Source organism: Elephas maximus, chromosome 27 (genome assembly GCF_024166365.1).
Source record: "Elephas maximus indicus isolate mEleMax1 chromosome 27, mEleMax1 primary haplotype, whole genome shotgun sequence".
In the NCBI taxonomy this organism is placed as follows: domain Eukaryota; kingdom Metazoa; phylum Chordata; class Mammalia; order Proboscidea; family Elephantidae; genus Elephas; species Elephas maximus.
In genome coordinates this window covers 30,353,602-30,372,709 of record NC_064845.1, presented here as the reverse complement: position 1 = coordinate 30,372,709, position 19,108 = coordinate 30,353,602, and positions in this window count along the sequence as shown.

Here is a 19,108-nt window from a genome sequence, read left to right as displayed (position 1 = left end):
ATCTTATCAATAGATGCAGAAAAGGCATTTGACAAAGTTCAACACCCATTTATGATAAAAACTCTTACCAAAATAGGAATTGAAGGAAAATTCCTCAACATAATAAAGGGCATCTATGCAAAGCCAAAAAAAAAAAAAAAATGCAAAGCCCACAGCCAATATCACTCTAAATGGAGAGAACCTGAAAGCATTTCCCTTGAGAACGGGAACCAGACAAGGATGCCCTTTATCACCGCTCTTATTCAACATCGTACTTGAAGTCCTAGCCAGGGCAATTAGGCTAGACAAAGAAATAAAGGGTATCCAGATTGGTAAGGAGGAAGTAAAGCTATCACTATTTGCAGATGACATGATTGTATACATGGAAAACCCTAAGGAATCCTCCAGAAAACTACTGAAACTAATAGAAGAGTTTGGCAGAGTCTCAGGTTATAAAAGAAACATACAAAAATCACTTGGATTCCTCTACATCAACAAAAAGAACACCGAAGAGGAAATAACCAAATCAATACCATTCACAGTAGCCTCCAAGAAGATAAAATACTTAGGAATAAATCTTACCAAGGATGTAAAAGACCTATACAAAGAAAACTATAAAACTCTGCTACAAGAAATTCAAAAGGATATACTTAAGTGGAAAAACATACCCTGCTCATGGATAGGAAGACTTAACATAGTAAAAATGTCTATTCTACCAAAAGCCATCTATACATATAACGCACTTCCAATCCAAATACCAAAGTCATATTTTAAGGAGATAGAGAAACAAATCACTTATTTCATATGGAAGGGAAAGAACCCCCGAATAAGCAAAGCATTACTGAAAAAGAAGAAAAAAGTGGGAGGCCTCACTCTACCTGATTTCAGAACCTATTATACAGCTACAGTAGTCAAAACAGCCTGGTACTGGTACAACAACAGGCACATAGACCAATGGAACAGAATTGAGAACCCAGATATAAATCCATCCACATATGAGCAGCTGATATTTGACAAAGGACCAGTATCATTTAATTGGGGAAATGATAGTCTTTTTGACAAATGGTGCTGGCATAACTGGATATTCACTTGCAAAAGAATGAAACAGGACCCATACCTCACACCATGCACAAAAACTAACTCCAAGTGGATCAAAGACCTAAACATAAAGACTAAAACGATAAATGTCATGGAAGAAACAATAGGATCAACCCTAGGAACCCTAATACAGGGCATAAACAGAATACAAAACATTACCAAAAATGATGAAGAGAAACCCGATAACTGGGAGCTCCTAAAAATGAAACACCTATGCTCATCTAAAGACTTCACCAAAAGAGTAAAAAGACCACCTACAGACTGGGAAAGAATTTTCACCTATGACGTCTCAGACCAGTGCCTGATCTCTAAAATCTACATGATTCTGTCAAAACTCAACCACAAAAAGACAAACAACCCAATCAAGAAGTGGGCAAAGGATATGAACACACATTTCACTAAAGAAGATATTCAGGCAGCCAACAGATACATGAGAAAATGCTCCCGATCATTAGCCATTAGAGAAATGCAAATTAAAACTACGATGAGATTCCATCTCACACCAACTAGACTGGCATTAATCCAAAAAACACAAAATAATAAATGTTGGAGAGGCTGCGGAGAGATTGGAACTCTCACACACTGCTGGTGGGATTGTAAAATGTTACAACCACTTTGGAAATCCATCTGGCGTTATCTTAAACAGTTAGAAATAGAACTACCATACAACCCAGAAATCCCACTCCTCGGAATATACCCTAGAGATACAAGAGCCTTCATACAAACAGATATATGCACACCCATGTTTATTGCAGCTCTGTTTACAATAGCAAAAAACTGGAAGCAACCAAGATGTCCGTCAATGGATGAATGGGTAAATAAATTGTGGTATATTCACACAGTGGAATACTACGCATCCATAAAGAACAGTGACGAATCTCTGAAACATTTCATAACGTGGAGGAATCTGGAAGGCATTATGCTGAGCGAAATGAGTCAGTTGCAAAAGGACAAATATTGTATAAGACCACTATTATAAGATCTTGAGAAATAGAAAAAACGGAGAAGAACACATACTTTTGTGATTACAAAGGGGGGAGGGAGGGAGGGAGGGAGAGGGCTTTTTATTGATCAATCTGTAGATAAGAACTGCATTGGGTGAAGGGAAAGACAACACTCAATACAAGGAAGGTCAGCCTAATTGGACTGGACTAAAAGCAAAGAGGTTTCCGGGATAAAATGAAAGCTTCAAAGGTCAGCGGAGCAGGGGCTGGGGTCTGGGGAACTTGGTTTGAGGGGATTTCTAAGTCAATGGGCAAAATAATTCTATTATGAAAACATCCTGCATCCCACTTTGAATTGTGGTGCCTGGGTTCCTAAATGCCAACAAGCGGCCATCTAAGATACATCAATTGGTCTCAACCCACCTGGAGCAAAGGCAAAGAAAGAACACCAAGGTCACACGACAACTAAGAACCCAAGAGACAGAAAGGGCCACATGAACCAGAGACCTACATTATCCTGAGACCAGAAGAACTAGTTGGTGCCCGGCCACAATCGACGTCTGCCCTGACAGGGAGCACAACAGACAACTCCTGAGGGAGCAGGAGACCAATGGGATATAGTCTCCAAATTCTCATGAAAAGACCATACCTTTAATGGTATGACTGCGACTAGAGGAATCCCAGAGACAGTGCTCCCCAGAACTTCTGATGGCACAGGACAGGAACCATCCCCGAAGACAGCTCATCAGGCATGAAAAGGACTGGTCAGTGGGGGGAGAGAGATGCTGATGAAGAGTGAGCTAATTAAATCAGGTGGACACTGGAGAGTGTGTTGGCAACTCTTGACTGGAGGGGGGATGGGAAGATAGAGAGAGAGGCAAGATGGGAAAATTGGCACGAAACGAGAGACTGAAAAGGCTGACTCAATAGGGGGAGAGCAAGTGGGAGAAGGGAGTAAGATGTATGTAAACCTACATGTGACAGACTGATTGGAATGGTAAGTGTTCACTTGAAGCTTAATAAAAATTAATTAAAAAAAAAAAAGAAGAAAGAGACAAAATCAAAGCAATAGCTACACAACTCAAACAAATAGAAAGAGAACAGCAAAAGAAGCCCACAGCCACCAGAAGAAAGGAAATAATAAAGATCACAGCAAAAATAAATGAAACAGAGAATAGGAAAACAATAGAAAGAATCAACACAACCAAAAGTTGGTTCTTTGAAAGGATCAACAAAATAGATAAACCACTGGCCAAATTGACAAAAGAAAAACAGGACAGAATGCAAATAACCCAAATAAGAAATGAAATGGGAGACATTACAACAGACCCAACAGAAATAAAAAGGATCATAACAGAGTATTATGAAAAACTATACTCCAACAAAATTGAAAACCTATAGGAAATGAGCTATTTTCTAGAAACACACTACCTACCCAAACTAACACAAAACAATGTTGAAAATCTGAACAGACCCATACAAAGAAAAGAGATTAAAAAGGTAGTAAAATAAACTCTCAGCAACAACAACAAAAGCCCAGATGGCGTCGCTGGAGAATTTTACCAGTCATTCAGAGAAGAGCTTACACCAGGACTACCTCTATTTCAGAACATAGAAAAGGAAGCAATACTTCTGAATTCCCTCTATGAAGCCAACATAACCCTGATACCAAAACAGGCAAAGACACCAAAAAAAAGAAAATTACAGATCAATATCTCTCATGAATATAGATGCAAAAATTCTCAACAAAATTCTAGCCAATAGAATTCAGCATTATATCAAAAAAATAATATACCACGACCAAATGGGATTCATACCAGGCATGCAAGGATAGTTCAACTTTAGAAAATCCATCATCACATAATAAAAGGAAAGAAAAGAATCGCATAATCATCTCAATCAATGCAGAAAAGGCATTCAACAAAATGCAACACTCATTCCTTATACAAACTCTACAAAAGTTTGGCATTTTGAATCCAGCCACACCTTGGAAACCCTATGTGGCAGTTCTACTCTGTCCTACAGGGTCGCTGTGAGTCAGAATCTACTGGACAGCAATGGGTTTTTTGTTGATTGCTCATTTCAAAGGACAGATTAAACGGATGCTGTGCAGGTAGAAGTTTTATTGACAAGGATAATTTCTGTTAAAACAACCACATATGCCACACACAAATACACATAATATTTTAAAAGTCTCAAGTCTTCTTAGAGAGGAAGAAAAACTAGGCATTAATCCAAAAAACACAAAATAATAAATGTTGGAGAGGCTGTGGAGAGATTGGAACACTTCTACACTGCTGGTGGGAATGTCAAATGGTACAACCACTTTGGAAATCAATTTGGTGCTTCCTTAAAAAGTTAGAACTACCATATGATCTAGCAATCCCACTCCTTGAAATATATCCTAGAGAAATAAGAGCCTTTACACGAACAGATATATGCACACCCATGTTTATTGCAGCACTGTTTACAATAGCAAAAAGATGGAAACAACCAAGATGCCCATCAATGGATGAATGGATAAATAAATGATTGTATATTCACACAATGGAATACTATGCATCGATAAAGAGCAGTGAAGAATCTGTGAAACATTTCATAACATGGAGGAACCTGGAAGGCATTATGCTCAGCAAAATTAGTCAGATGCAAAAGGACAAATATTGTATAAGACCACTATTATAAGAACTTGAGAAATAGTTTAAACTGAGAAGAAAACATTCTTTTGTGGTTACGAGAAGGGGGAGGGAGGGAGGGAGGGAGGGAGGGTGGGAAGGGGTATTCACTAATTAGTAGATAAGAACTACTTTAGGTGAAGGGAAAGGCAGCACACAATACAGGGGAGGTCAGCGAACTAAACCAAAAGCAGTTTCCTGAATAAACTGAATGCTTCGAAGGCCAGCGTAGCAGGGGCAGTGGTCTGGGGACCATGGTTTCAGGGGACATCTAAGCGGATGGCATAATAAACTCTATTAACAAAACATTCTGCATCCCACTTTGAAGAGCGGTGTGTGGGGTCTTAAATGCTAGCAAGCAGCCATCTAAGATGCATCGATTGGTCTCAACCCACCTGAAACAAATGAGAATGAAGAACACCAAGGACACAAGGTGATTACGAGCCCAAGAAACAGAAAGGGCCACATGAACCAGAGACTACATCAGCCTGAGACCAGAAGAACTAGATGCTGCCCAGCTACAACCAATGACTGCCCTGACAGGGAACACAACAGAGAACCCCTGAGGGAGCAGGAGAGCAGTGGGATGCAGACCCCAAATTCTCGTAAGACCAGACTTAATGGTCTGACTGAGACTGGAAGGACCACAGTGGTCATGGCCCTCAGAACTTCTGTTGCCCCAGGACAGGAATCATACATGAAGCCAACTCTTCAGACATGGATTGGACTGGACAATGGGTTGGAGAGGGATGCTGGTGAGAAGTGAGCTTCTTGGATCAGGTGGACCCTTGAGACTATGCTGGCATCTCCTGCCTGGAGGGGAGATGAGAGGGTGGAGGGGTTTAGAAGCTGGCAAAAAGAACACGAAAAGAGAGAGTGGAGGGAGAGAGCAGGCTGTCTCATTAGGGGGAAAGTAACTGGGAGAGTGTAGCAAGGTATATATGGGTTTTTGTGTGAGAGACTGACTTGATTTTTAAACTTTCACTTAAAACACAATAAAAATTAATAAAAAAAAAGAGAGGAAGAAAAATTTAATAAATTGGTGGAAACATCATCATCATTGGTGTTTTTTACTGGAAGAGGTATTAAAAAGTTATTTTTCTGTCAACTAACCTGAGTTTCAAATGTGTCCTTGTTTGGTATCACAAATATCCAGTATAGTGACTTTAGAAAGTTGACAGAACTGAGAAAACTTTCGTTGTTGCCTATGTTGTCAAACATAAAAAATTGTAGTATTAAATTTTAATCATCTGTGATAATTACTTTTGGTAGAATTAAAAATTTTTTTTATTATATCTCAGAGTTCTTTCTTATGTAATGATATTTGCCATCTACAAAATACTTATTTCAGTACTCAGACATTTCTCATTTATCATCCCCACAATTGTTGTTATGCTTGAGCCCATCGTTGTAGCCACTGTGTCAATCCATCTGGCTGGGGGTCTTCCTCTTTTTTGCTGACCCTCTAATTTACCAAGGATAATGTCCTTCTCCAAGGACTGGTCCCTCCTGATAACATGTCCAAAGTATGTGAGACATGTTCTCACACTCCTTGCTTCTAATGAGCATTCCAACAGTATTCTTCCAAGACAGATTTGTTCAGTCTTTTGGCAGTCCATGGTATATTCAATATTCTTTGCCAACACCATAATTCAAAGGCATCAATTCTACTTTGAGCTCCCTTATTCATTGCCCAGCTTTTGCATGCATATGAGGCAACTGAAAACCATTGCCTGAGTCAGGCCCACCTTAATCCTTAAAGTGACACCTTGGCTTTTGAACACTTTAAAGAGGTCTTTTGCAGCAGATTTGTGCAACGCAATGTGTTCTTTGGTTTCTTGACTTCTGTTTCCTTGAGTGTTGATTGTGGATCCAAATAAAATGAAATCCTTGACAACTTCAGCCTTTTTTCTGTTTATCGTGATGTTGCTTATTGTTTCAGTTGTGAGGATTTTTGTTTTCTTTATGTTGAGGTGTAATCCATAATGAAGGCCATGGTCTTTGATCTTTGTCAGTAAGTGCTTCAAGTCCTCTTCACTTTCAGCAAGGAAGGTTGTGTCATCTGTATAATGCAGGTTGTTAATGAGTTTTCCTCCAGTCCTGATGTAGCATTCTTCTTCATACAGTCCAGCTTCTCAGCATATTTGCTCAGCATACGTATTGCATTAGTATGGCGAAAGTATATAAAGGATATAAATCTGATGCACACCTTTCCTGACTTTAAACCACCCGGTATCCCCTCATTCTGTTCAAATGACTGCCTCTTGATCTGGCTTCTTTAGGACAGGAATAAGTCTGAAGTGAGGAAAAACAAGAACTAACACAGACTTCAGTTCATCTTCATAGGCTCCTGCTCCTACCTTTTGATTCCAGCTTGTTCTTGCTCTCCCCTTCCAACTACCTGTTCTGTGAATTTCCAAACTCCAGCATCAGTCATCAAGAAAACAGCCTTACAGATAGTGTTTAGTAGGTTCCCAGATTTCTTAAGGTCAACCTTAATTATTTATAATTCTATTTATGAATCATCTATCTGCATGTATTGATACCAAGAGTATTTTCAGGAGAACAGAATCTTAAAGATGAGTTGTCTAAATCACTGCTGGTTGTGTACGGGGCACTTTTTGTCCATGGTCTGCAGTGTTAAAACTGTAAGACTCTGGCTGATGAAATATTTGCTGCCTTAGAACATTTTTTCCAAGTAATGAATATAACAGGGTTGACTGGTTGCTTACAAGTATGATACAGAGCATGGAGAAGAAAAATGGTGACATCAGGTATTTAAATTCCACTTTCACGTTCCCTATGTTGTTGTTAGTTGCTGTCCAACCAGTTCTGACTCTTGGTGAACCCATGTGTTACAGAGTAGAACTGCTCCATAGAGTTTTCTTGGCTGTAATCTTTAAGGAAGCAGATTTCTAGGCCTTTTCTTCTGTGGTGCTCTTTGGTGGGTTTGACTTGTCAACCTTTTGGCTAACAGTCAAACACAAACCTTTGGGCCACCTAGGGACCTATGCTCCCTATGAGGGACATGAAAAATTTTATGACTACTCTGAAAGAAACCTGTATCTCCTGTAGTTGGAGGCCACAGATTGCTGAACACCCAATCCAAGTCTAATCTTGTACGTGGTAGAATTAGAACGTAAATTGAAATCTTGGACTTTCAGGGTTTTGTTTATCAACGTTAGGGCATTGATTTGGAAGTTATGGGATCTTGAACGTTGAGATGGGGCACTTGGACATATTCTGATAGAACTATTTGCTCCAAACCCCTAAATTCCATCTTGCATTCTTCACCACTTGTGCCTGAGCAGGTTAGTCTCCTTTTGCCTGAAGAGCCCGAGGTAGTTGCCTTGTGAGGCATTGCTGATTATCTTTAGGAACTACCCCCTAATAGCTTACCTCTCCTTGCTTCTAAAATTATATTCAGGATCAATTCCTAGCAAGCTCTAAAGGGTAGAGTACAAAGTACGACCTGTGAGGAGGTGGCATATAAAAAAATTATACAGTTTTGCTAATTTATATCAACAGAAAATTGGTGAGTGTGTGGGAGTAGACATTAACAATGTAGGACCAAGGTAGAATATAAAGATGAATCAAGCTGAATTTATTAATATGGGTCACTAAGAAAAGAATCAGAATTAGATGTTTTAGTTCGATTAACTAGGAGTGGCTCTGTTTGTTGATCAGTTGAATAAAATATGGATCCAAAGGTCAGATACACTAAAAGAAGTTGAAACACCTAAACTTCTTCAGTGTACTAGAGAGGGAGTTATTTAAAGGCTTAGCAAAATTAGAATGCTAGAGTGAATATAAGAAATAAAACCTGCTCATTCACCCCCAAGAAAATCCAGAGCAAATTTTTCAAAACAACAATTACGTATTCTTCTAGGGAGCACCAGCATTAATGAAGAGCTGTGTAGTTTCTATTTTTTGCAAGCCAGAAATTACAGTGTAAACTACTACAGCTGAACTGGGATCCCAAAATACAGTGGAGTCGATGGGAGCCAGAAGTTGCAGGGAACAAGTGGCAACACAGAATTGCCAAAGACTGGGTGGATATGGCTATTATAATGGGAGCAGAGCCAAAGTAGTAATCATAATTACAGAGATCTGTGGCATTGTCTAGGTCATCACAGGATGCCTACTACTAAAACAAATAGCTAGATTACTAAAGTCTGTTTTAATCTGTGTGTGAAGAAACACTCTAGGTATAGAGAACTAAAGTGTTTTGAATCACCAAGAACCATGCCCCTCAATTTATTTCCATATTTGAGTTGGTTTACAGACCCAGGGCCCTTGAAAGGAGAGTGGAGCCAAGGTCTTCCTCAGTAATGATGCTGCTTCACTGCCAAAAAGTTGTGCTGTTAATCTTCTCACCATTCCTCCCTAAACAGACTTAAAGTCAATTACCAGGGTTAATATGCATTGGAAAATCAGAATTTTCAAGGGTAACTGGACCCTGGTTCTGAACTGACCCAAATTTCTGGAGAGCCAAAACATCACTGTGGCCTCCCAGTCAGCTGGGCCTTGAGGAATTTTGGTAATCAATTAAGTTTTGGCTCAGGATAATCCCACAGTGGATATAGTTTCACTCTTTAAATGCAGTCTGGGGCGTGGGTAATTGAATCAAATGTGCAAATAGAAATTTGGAGAAAGCTAAGTATTGTAAAAGGAAATAATAACCATGCCATTTATCTCCTATCTAATTTTTTCCTGGGCAATTTTTATTATTAAATATTTGTTATGAAAATTTATAAACATATACTGTAAAAGTGTATAATAAATACCCATGAACTCATCATTTCATTTTTGGCTGTTGTAAATATTATGCCATCCTTATGTAGTGTACAACTCAATGTTTCTGGAGCGCAGTTTTAAAAAAATGCCATATATCATATCATTTCATTTCTAAATACTCTATTGTTTAACGGACAAGGAATGTAAAAAGATAACTCCTAGAACATACACATTTCAATATTACTCAATCATTTAAAAATGCTACTTTACATTTTCCTTGTTTAAATTAGCAATAGTTCAAAGTCTACATGTGATACATGGTAAATATGTCTCTTAATATATTTTTTAAAATCTAGAGTACTGTCTCCAAACCCTTCCCCCTTTTTTTCTCCTATGCTTTTTGTTTGTTGAAGTAATTGGGTTATTTTAATATGGAATTTGCCACATTTCTGTAGCGGATAGTTTGAATCTTTATTTAACATGTTCTTTTATCCTCTGTATTTTTTGTAAAATGGTAGTTAGAGAAACACATTTAATTAAATTCAGGGTCTTTGAAAGGTGCCAAGAATTATTATATGCTTCCTGTTGCAGTGTATTGGGTGGCATATGATACCTGGTTTCACCACTTTACATGATGTTAAAAAGGATCAATATTTTAGGTATCGACCTGTTTTATCCACTGTAAAATTTATCATAAACATTTCCCTGAGTGGCAGCAGTTTCCCTTGTTGCCTGTTTCTCTTGTTTTATTAGAAAATGTAACTTTTCAATGTTTTCATTCCATCTTTTCTCTAGCATTTATTAATTGTGATACCTCTTTAAATAATTTTCCTTCATCAATTATCTAGTCATTCATAAATACTGTCTGTTTTGTAGCTTTTATTTACCGCTTTTCAGAATAAGAGTTGTTGTCCACTGTCTTAGTCATCTAGTGCTGCTATAACAGAAATACCACAAGTGGGTAGTATTAACAAGGAGAAATTCATTTTCTCACAGTCTAGAAGTCCAAATTCAGGGTGTCAGCTCTAGGAGAAGGCTTTCTTTCTCTGTCATCTCTGGAGGAAGGTCCTTGACACCAATCTTCTCCTGGACTAGGAGCTTCTCCATGCAGGAACCCTGGGTCCAAAGGACACGCTGTGCTCCCAGCACTGCTTTCTTGGTGGTATGAGCTCTCCAACTCTCTGTTTGCTTCCCTTTTGTTTTCTCTCTTGTAAGATAAAAGGTGGTGCAGGCCACACACCAGAGAATCTTTCTTTACATTGGATCAGGGATCTGACCTGAGCAAGGGTGTTACATCCCACCCTAATTCCCTTTAGCCACAGCCAGACATTATAATTTATAACACATGGGAAACTCACAAAATGGAGGACAACCACACAGTACTGGGAACCACAGCCTAACAAAATTGACACATATTTTGGGAGGACACAATTTAATCAGTGACATCTACCGAAATCCAAAGGTTGAACAAGTGTGGGTTTGGAATTATAATGAATCTTATTTTTTTGGTCATTGGTCATTGAGAGCCCCTTGAGTTGATTCCTATGTCCTTTAACATGATTCCATTGATCTTTGATAATTTTCTTATTTTAAGTGTGACAACATATTCCAAATTCATCATTGTGGAATCAGCCATTTCTTTAAGAAGTTCTGGTTCCTTTCATCCTTATTAAGATTGCACAAAAAGTCAAATATAATAATAAGAATTAAATATGCAGCACATAATTCCCAGTCTCAATGAACTGATACATTAAGTAGATTAAAATAAGATCTAAAAATTAACTATGTTTCATTGAAAGAAGAGGAGAAGAAGGGGTCAGATCTGAATATTCTTAAAATGCAATAGAAAAATAAAGTTTTATTATTTGAAAAGGAATACATTGTTAAGAAGGTAGCTATGTAAAGTCATGATGCTTCAGATAGAAGTCAAAGGAAAAATATGAGTATATATTAGACAGTGTAATATGAAAATTGAGCCAATGCTGATACTATTTTATACTCCAAAATAATACATTTCAGTTGGATACCTCATGTCTTAGGCTGGGTTCTCTAGAAAAGCAAAACCAGTGAAGCATATATATAAAATACATAGAACATACAATATATAATATAGAAGAATATAGAACATAGAATATATAATATAGGAGAATATAGAAGAATACAGAATATATAATGTAGAAGAATATAGAATATAGACAAATATAGAATGCAGAAGAGTATAGAATATAGAAGAATAGAGAATATAGAAGAATGTAGAATATAGAATATAGAAGACAATAGACTCTACAAGACTATCTTCTTGTACTGACCCTTAATCATCATATAGTGTACTTCCTTATCCTTTGTGTTGGATTTAGCTTTAAAGTCTATTTTGTGAGATTAATATTGCCACTCCTGCTCTTTTTTGATTGTTATTTGCTTGATATATTTTTTTCCATCCTTTGAATTTTTGTGTCTTTAAGTCTAAGGTGTGTCTCTCATAGGCAGCAAATAGATCTTTTTTTTAATCCATTCTGCCACTCTCGGTCTCTTCATTGGTGCATTTAGTCCGTTTACATTCAGTGTAATTATTGACAGGTATGACGTTAGTGCTGTCATTCTGACGTATTTTTGTGTGTGTATTGCTGACAGTTTCTTTGTTCCACTTATTTTTCTGTGGTGCATTGTTCTTCTTTATGTATTTTCTTTTTCACTGTTGTTGATTTTGTATTTGCTGAGTCTGTGGTTTTTTTTTTTGATGTGCAGGATTGTTAGTTTCCTTTGTGGTTGCCTTCATATTTATCCCTATTTTTCTAAGTTTAAACAATTTTTTTCTTTCTTTATATCGCCTTGACTTCCTCTCCATATGGAAGATTTATTTTTTAGTTCCTCTGTTTCATGTTGTCATCTTTTATATATTGACTGACATCTCTGTTTCCCTATTTTCAGTGTTTTAGCTTTGATTTATTTTTGTGAATTCCCTATCTGGGTCGATATCTGTTCTGTGTTCTAGTCTTGGGTTGTTATCTGATGTTATTTTCTAACTGAAGGACTCCCTTTAGCATTTCTCATAATTTTCGTTTGGTTTTTGCAAATTCCCTAACCTTCTGTTTATCTGGAAATGCCCCAATTTCACCATCATATTTGAGAGACAATTTGGCTGTATATATAATTCTTGGCTGGCAATGTTCTTCCTTCAAGGCTTTATATATGTCATTCCAGTGCCTTCTTACCTGCATGGTTCCTGCTGAGCAGTCTGAGCTTAGTTGACTCTCCTTTGTAGATGACTTTTCATTTATGCAGAGCCACTTTTAATATTCTCTCTTTATCTTTGGTTTTGGCAAGTTTGATTATAATATGTCTTGGTGACTCTCTTTCCGGATCTACCTTGTGTGGGGTTCAATGAGCATCTTGGACAGACGGCTTCTCATCTTTCACAATTTCAAGGAAGTTTTCTGCCAACAAATCTTCAACAATTCTCTCTGTATTTCTTCTTATCCCCTCACTGTTCTGGTACTCCAATCCCTCATAGCTTATTCCTCTTAATACAGTCCCACATAGTTCTTAGGGTTTCTTCATTTTTTTTTAATTCTTTTATCTGATATTTCTCAAATAAGTTGGTGTCAAGTGCTTCATCTTCAATCTCACAAATTCTGACTTCCCTTGCCTCAATTCTGTTCCTATGACTATCTATTGAGTTGTCTAATTCTGAAATTTTATTGTTAATTTCTTCGATTTCTATTTGCTGTCTATGGATTCTTGCAGCCTGTTAAATTTGTCATTATGCTCTAGCAGAAACATCTTGAGTTCCTCTATTGCTTCGTCTCTGTGTTCCGTGGTGTGGTCTCTGTTTTGCCTGATCTCGTTCCTGGTCTCTTGAAGAGTTCTGTATATTAGTCTTTTGAATTCTACCTCTGGTAAGTCCAAGACATTATCTTCCCCTGGGAGATTTTTTGAGTCTTTGTTTTGGTGGCTTGATGAAGCCATCATGGTCTCTGCCTCTTTATGTGATTTGATATTGACTGTTGTCTCTGAGCCATCAATAATTTATTGTATTTATTTATTGTTTGCTTATTGTACCCTAGCTTCTTGTTTTGTTTTTATATGCCCAAGTAGGCTGGTCATGGGAACTAATTTGGTTATTGTGTGCCTTTGAAACTCTCACATTCTGTCTCCAGGTGGCTGGAGCTGTTACTATGTATGTGAGCCCAGGACTCCATTTGCTTTTCTTGTGAGGATTCTGCTCAGGTGTCCAGGTCACGGGTCACCAAGTGTGCAGTGTAGGTTCTGACCTACAGTTCTAGATGGGAAGTGGTGATTGGATTGGAGTAGACACAGTTATTTGGCTGCAGTAGAGGGTCATGTGCTGATCAAGGGGCTGACTGCTGCCCGAGTGTCTATGTGAAAGGCATGTCCCTGTTCCCTAGAGCACATAGGTAGGTGGATTTTACAGCCAGGTTATGGGCACCCAGTGCTGTTGGGTGTAATGGCTGGGAGTCACCACTTATTCTTGGACCCCTGTTGCAGGTGGCTCAGTGGAGTGTGTGGAGCTACCAGTCCTCAGGCTCCTGATGTGGGCAGGTGAGGACCCTGCTTAATGGGCAGGGCAGAGTCAACTGTCACAAATCTGCCACTCCCCCTTATAGCAGACAGACATGAAAATAGGCTTCAGGTATAAACCCTGATATACTGTCCTAATGACGGTCTACGCTGTTGAAATGGGCTTACACAGGTCTATGCAGGGGTGAAAGGCATGCAAAGTCCATGGACCCCTTATGCCTGTGCCTAGGCAAAGGGCCTGTGCCTGCCCTGTGTACCTGGAGAAGAGGAGCTGGCAGATTATTTTTTTCCCGTATGTTAATTTGTTCCTTTTCCAAAGTGAGGAGAATGGCCCAGAGCACGTGATGTGTCCTACTTCCTGCCCAGGGAGCACAACACTTGCTGAAGCCTGACCAGGACCCAGAGCAGAGCAGGGAAGCAGATAAAAAGGGTTCTGTTTTTGTTTTGATCCGTATGGTGGATTAGATGTTTGTACTTAACTCTCACTGATGGAGCAGCATTTCCCACTGGTTCTGGAGGCTTGAACAGACTCCCCACCACTTGGTCTCTCCCAGTGTGGAAAACTGGTCCCAAAAACCACCACTTGCCTCACCATACGCGCCAGCCAATCTAGCCTGCGGGGTGCCAGTCCTGGCCAGGTCAGGACTGGCAACTCCTCACTACTTCTGAACAGTCTCTCCCACCCGCTGCCGCTCAGTCCAAATCCTCACCTTTGTCTTTGATGTTCAGGGCTCCTACATTTCCATATATAATCAACTCACTTGTTTTTGCAGGTCTTTGTTGTAAGAGGGACCACGGGAAGCATCTGACTACTCTGCCCTCGTGGGTCTGCCTCTGCTGCATTGACTTTAATCACAAGGCATGGTGGTACTAAGAGATGCCCTAAGGGATCTCCTCAATTCCAGATATACTCTTGTTTACCTCTATTCTGTAAAATGAACCCAATTTCCTCATGGTAATCAGGATCAATCACACCAGCCACTATGGAAACTCCCTTCTTTGCCTGTTGATAGAGTGGCATAAGGAGCCCAAAGTGGCCACGTGGCATTCTTAGCTTCCAGTTCAATGGAATCAGTGATGCATATCCAGGTGGCAGCATTCTTCCCTTTGGAACTAAGATCTCTAGATCTGCAGAGCATAAGGTCGTGGGGAAAGGATGCAAAAAATCTTGTGAGTGGGTCACTAGGGGAAATAGTGAGTCGGTCACTCGGGGTAAGAGTGAGTGGTGCCACTCCCATTTCCATCCCTTGATTCTTGGACCCATGAATCCTGGCTATGGGAGATACAACACCATATATTGGACACTGGTTTACAGCATATACAGCCTCTAGGTGAACACTGCCCGAACCCTCCAAGGTATTGCCACCCAGCTGGCACTGTAATTGTGTCTTTAGGGGTCCAGTCCATCATTCTATGAAACCAGCTGATTCAGGATGATGGGGAACATGGTAAAACAAGTGAATTCCATGAGCATGGGCCCACTGCTGCATTTCATTTGCTGTGAAGGGAGTCCCTTGATTCAAGGAAATACACGTGGGATACCATGATGGTGGATAAGGCATTCTCTAAGTGCATGGGTGATAGTTTTGGCAGAAGCGTTGCATGCAGGGGAAGCAAATCCATATGCCGAGTAAGTGTCTATTCCCGTGAGCACAAAACACTGCCCTTTCCGTGATGGAAGTGGTCCAATGTAATCAACTTGCTATCAGGTTGCTGGATGATCACTTTGAGGGATGGGGCCATATCAGGGACTTAGTTTTGGTCTCTGTTGCTGGCAGATTGGGCACTTGGCAGTGGTTGTCGCCAAGTCAGCCTTGATGAGTAGAAGTCCATGTTGCTGGGCCTATGCCTAACCTCCATCCCTGCCACCATGGCCACTTTGTTCATGAGCAATGATGGGAGTACCTGGGAAAGGAGGATGAGTGGTTTCCACAGAATACATCATCCTATCCAGTTGATTGTTAAAATCTTCATCTGCTGAGGTCACCCTTTAGTGAGCATTCATATGAGACACAAATATCTTCACTTCTTTGGCCCATTCAAAGAGGTCTATTCACATACCTCTTCCCCATAAATCCTTGTCTCCAGTATTCCAATCATGTTCCTTCCAAAAACTTGACAATGCAGCTAAACCATTGGCCACAGCCCATGAATCAGTATACATACAATCGCTCATATGTCCATTTCTCCTTCCAAGCAAAGTGAACACCCAGGTGCACTGCTCGAAGCTCTGCCCATTGGGAGGATTTCCCTTCACCACTGTCCTTCAGGGAGGTCCCAGCAAGGGGCTGTAGTGCTGCGTCTGTCCATTTTCAACTAGTGAAGGCATATTGCACAGAGCCATCTGTAAACAAGGCACGAGTTTTCGCATCTTCAGTCACCTGATCATAAGGAACACCCCATGAGGCCACAGGTGCAGACTGGGAGATGAAATGTAATGTGAGAGGAATGGAGACCATGGGATTTGGGCCATTTCCTCATGCAACTTCCTAGTGCCTTCAGGTCCTTCTCAGGCCCGATCTTGTATATACCGCTTCCATTCATGTTGGAGTGCTGCTGGGCAAGTCCAAATTTATGACTCTGTGGGTCAGACAACCTCCAGTTCATAATGGATAATGAAGATTGACAAAAGAATGAAAACAAATACATGCAAAGAAAAGAGCATGTTTTATAGAGAAAATAATGTAGGGTGCTGTGAGCTAAGGCTGGGGTGTGGTCCAAAAGGCCTCACTAAGGTGACATTTATGTGTGACCAGAATGACAGGACGGACTAGCCCTACATGAGTCCGGGGACAGTGTACCAGGGAGAAGACACAGCTGGTGCAGAGACTAGGAGGCAGATGTGAATTTCTCTGGGGGAGGGGGTTGAAATGCAGCCAGTATGGCTAGAGGAAGCTGAGGAGGAGAGGAGGCAGGGAGGAGGAGGACAGATCCAGGACCAGTGACCTGGTGGGCTGGAGGAGTTATCTCTTGCTCTCTGATAACAACAGCCCCAAAAGCAATGACTTACAACACCACACAGCACACAGTCTCTGTGGGCCAGGAATCCAGGCAGGGCTTACATGGTGACTACCCCAAGTTATCAGGAGCCTGTGGTTGTGGTCTCAACTTAGTCTTGACTGGGGAAGATCTGCTCCCTACTCACTGCCGTGTTATGAGCAGGACTCTGGGCTGTGGGACTGGAGGCCTCACTTTCTCTCTGTCTGTTGATGAAGACCCTCCCTCAGGTTTGTCACATGAGGATCTCCATGGGCAGGTCATACATCACAGCTCCTTCCCGGGGGAAGGGGGGAGAGATAGAAATAAATGAAAGACAGTCAGAGAGAGAGATGACTTAGGCACAGAGAGAGAGAATAAAAGAGAGCCAAGAAACATTGCCCCATATGCGGTCATTACAAGTTGAAACCGAATCAGTGGCACCTAACAACAACAACAACATTCTTGAGAAGCGAGTCCCTGAGTCCAATCCATACTGAGGGGAGGGGGTCACCCAGGATGTGGAGACCAAGAGGTAGGATTGTTGGGAGCCATCGTGCAGGCTGCCCACCCCCTATTCTGAGATGAGGCACTGGGTCAGATTCTATATAATGGAAGTTATTGGAGGGTTTTATGCACAGGGTAACAATATCCGATGTTCATTTAATTTCAATCCCCTCCTGGTGCAGGCTGGGAAATGAGGCCAACAGGGGAAGTGACTTTCCCAAGCTCACACCACCAGAACCCAGCCCTGTTTGGAGATGTACTCCATGCATCTTCCCACCCTTGCTTGAAATTCTTCCATCTCTGAGTTTGTGCATTACCTACAGGAGCAGATTATCCAACAGGCAAGTAAACACGGTGAACATCAATTCTTTGATGTGGCAAAACCCATGTGAAATTGTTCACTACAGATTAGTAAGTAAGCACAAGGAGACCTGTGTTTACCTTCTTACAGGGTCATCAGCCCCTGTCAGGGACTGTAAATTTGAAAAGAGGCTTTGATTCCGTAGGAAAGTGCTGTGGGGTTGGGAAAGACAGATGTCCCCATACCTAGAAGCAGAGTATTAGATGTGGTGAAAAATTATGAAAAGGTGAAAATGTTCATTATAGATGATCTGGTAAGCAGGTAAGCCCTGTGCTTACCTTGCCTATTAGATAATCCACCCCTGATTAGCTTCAGGTAACGCCAGCCAATGGGTTCTATAAGTATTACCTCATATATACCTGCTGAGGTTCCTAGGAAGAAGATGCTAGAATGTTCCCTACTGTGTGGGTAGGGGGGCTGGGGAGGCTCTGAGAAGCACAAAGACTTGTCCAGGGTCACAAACTGGTTGAGAGGATGAGTTTTGTCTGAACCCAGCTCTGCTCAAAGCTGGGGCCCTGGCTACACCCAGGCCTTCCCCAGGCTCTGGGGGTGGGGAGAGGGCTATGTTGGTGTCACTGCGTACAGTTATGAAGATGGCATGGGGAGAGGTGAGCATTCAGCAGCACAGAGGGGATTTTGGGGAGGTCTTAACTGACATCAGGCCCAAGTCAGAAGATCAGGATGTAACCTCACTTCCTTGACAACAGAGTACATAGAACTTGGAACCTTGGTGGCCAGCGACATACCCAGCTCACTTGAGTGGAGACACTAAAACTAGATGCATGTTTTCTTGTTGTCTCCCATCTTCCCTTGTATCAAAGCTTGAGAGACGCAGGAGTTTGACACTTTCACCAAGGCTGAGACATGGTCTCCTCTCCCAACCACGAAAGCTCAGGCAATTCACCAAAAAGAAACCAAAGGTAACACAGGGTGGCCCAGGGCTGCCAATCTAGGCCAGGCCACCACTGTGATCCCACCTAGGCAGCCCCACCCCCCTTCCCCAGGTCATACCATCCCCCAGACCATGCCAGCCCTTGTCATCATGGGGTCCCTGGTAATTGGGGCTGGGAGAAAATGTGGACAGAACTGATGAGGCAGAAAGTTGTTGGCTGAGGCAAGGTCCATTTGGGAGAGAGGTGGTGGGGGCCAGGGAAGGAAGAGCTGCATGACCTGGGGAGATCTGGGAGAGGAGGAGTGATAATGAGGATGACGAAAATGGTGCTGCTGCTTCAGGACTCGCACACATTGAGGGCAAGCCCAAGCTCCATCCCCACGGTCTCTCACCATACTGG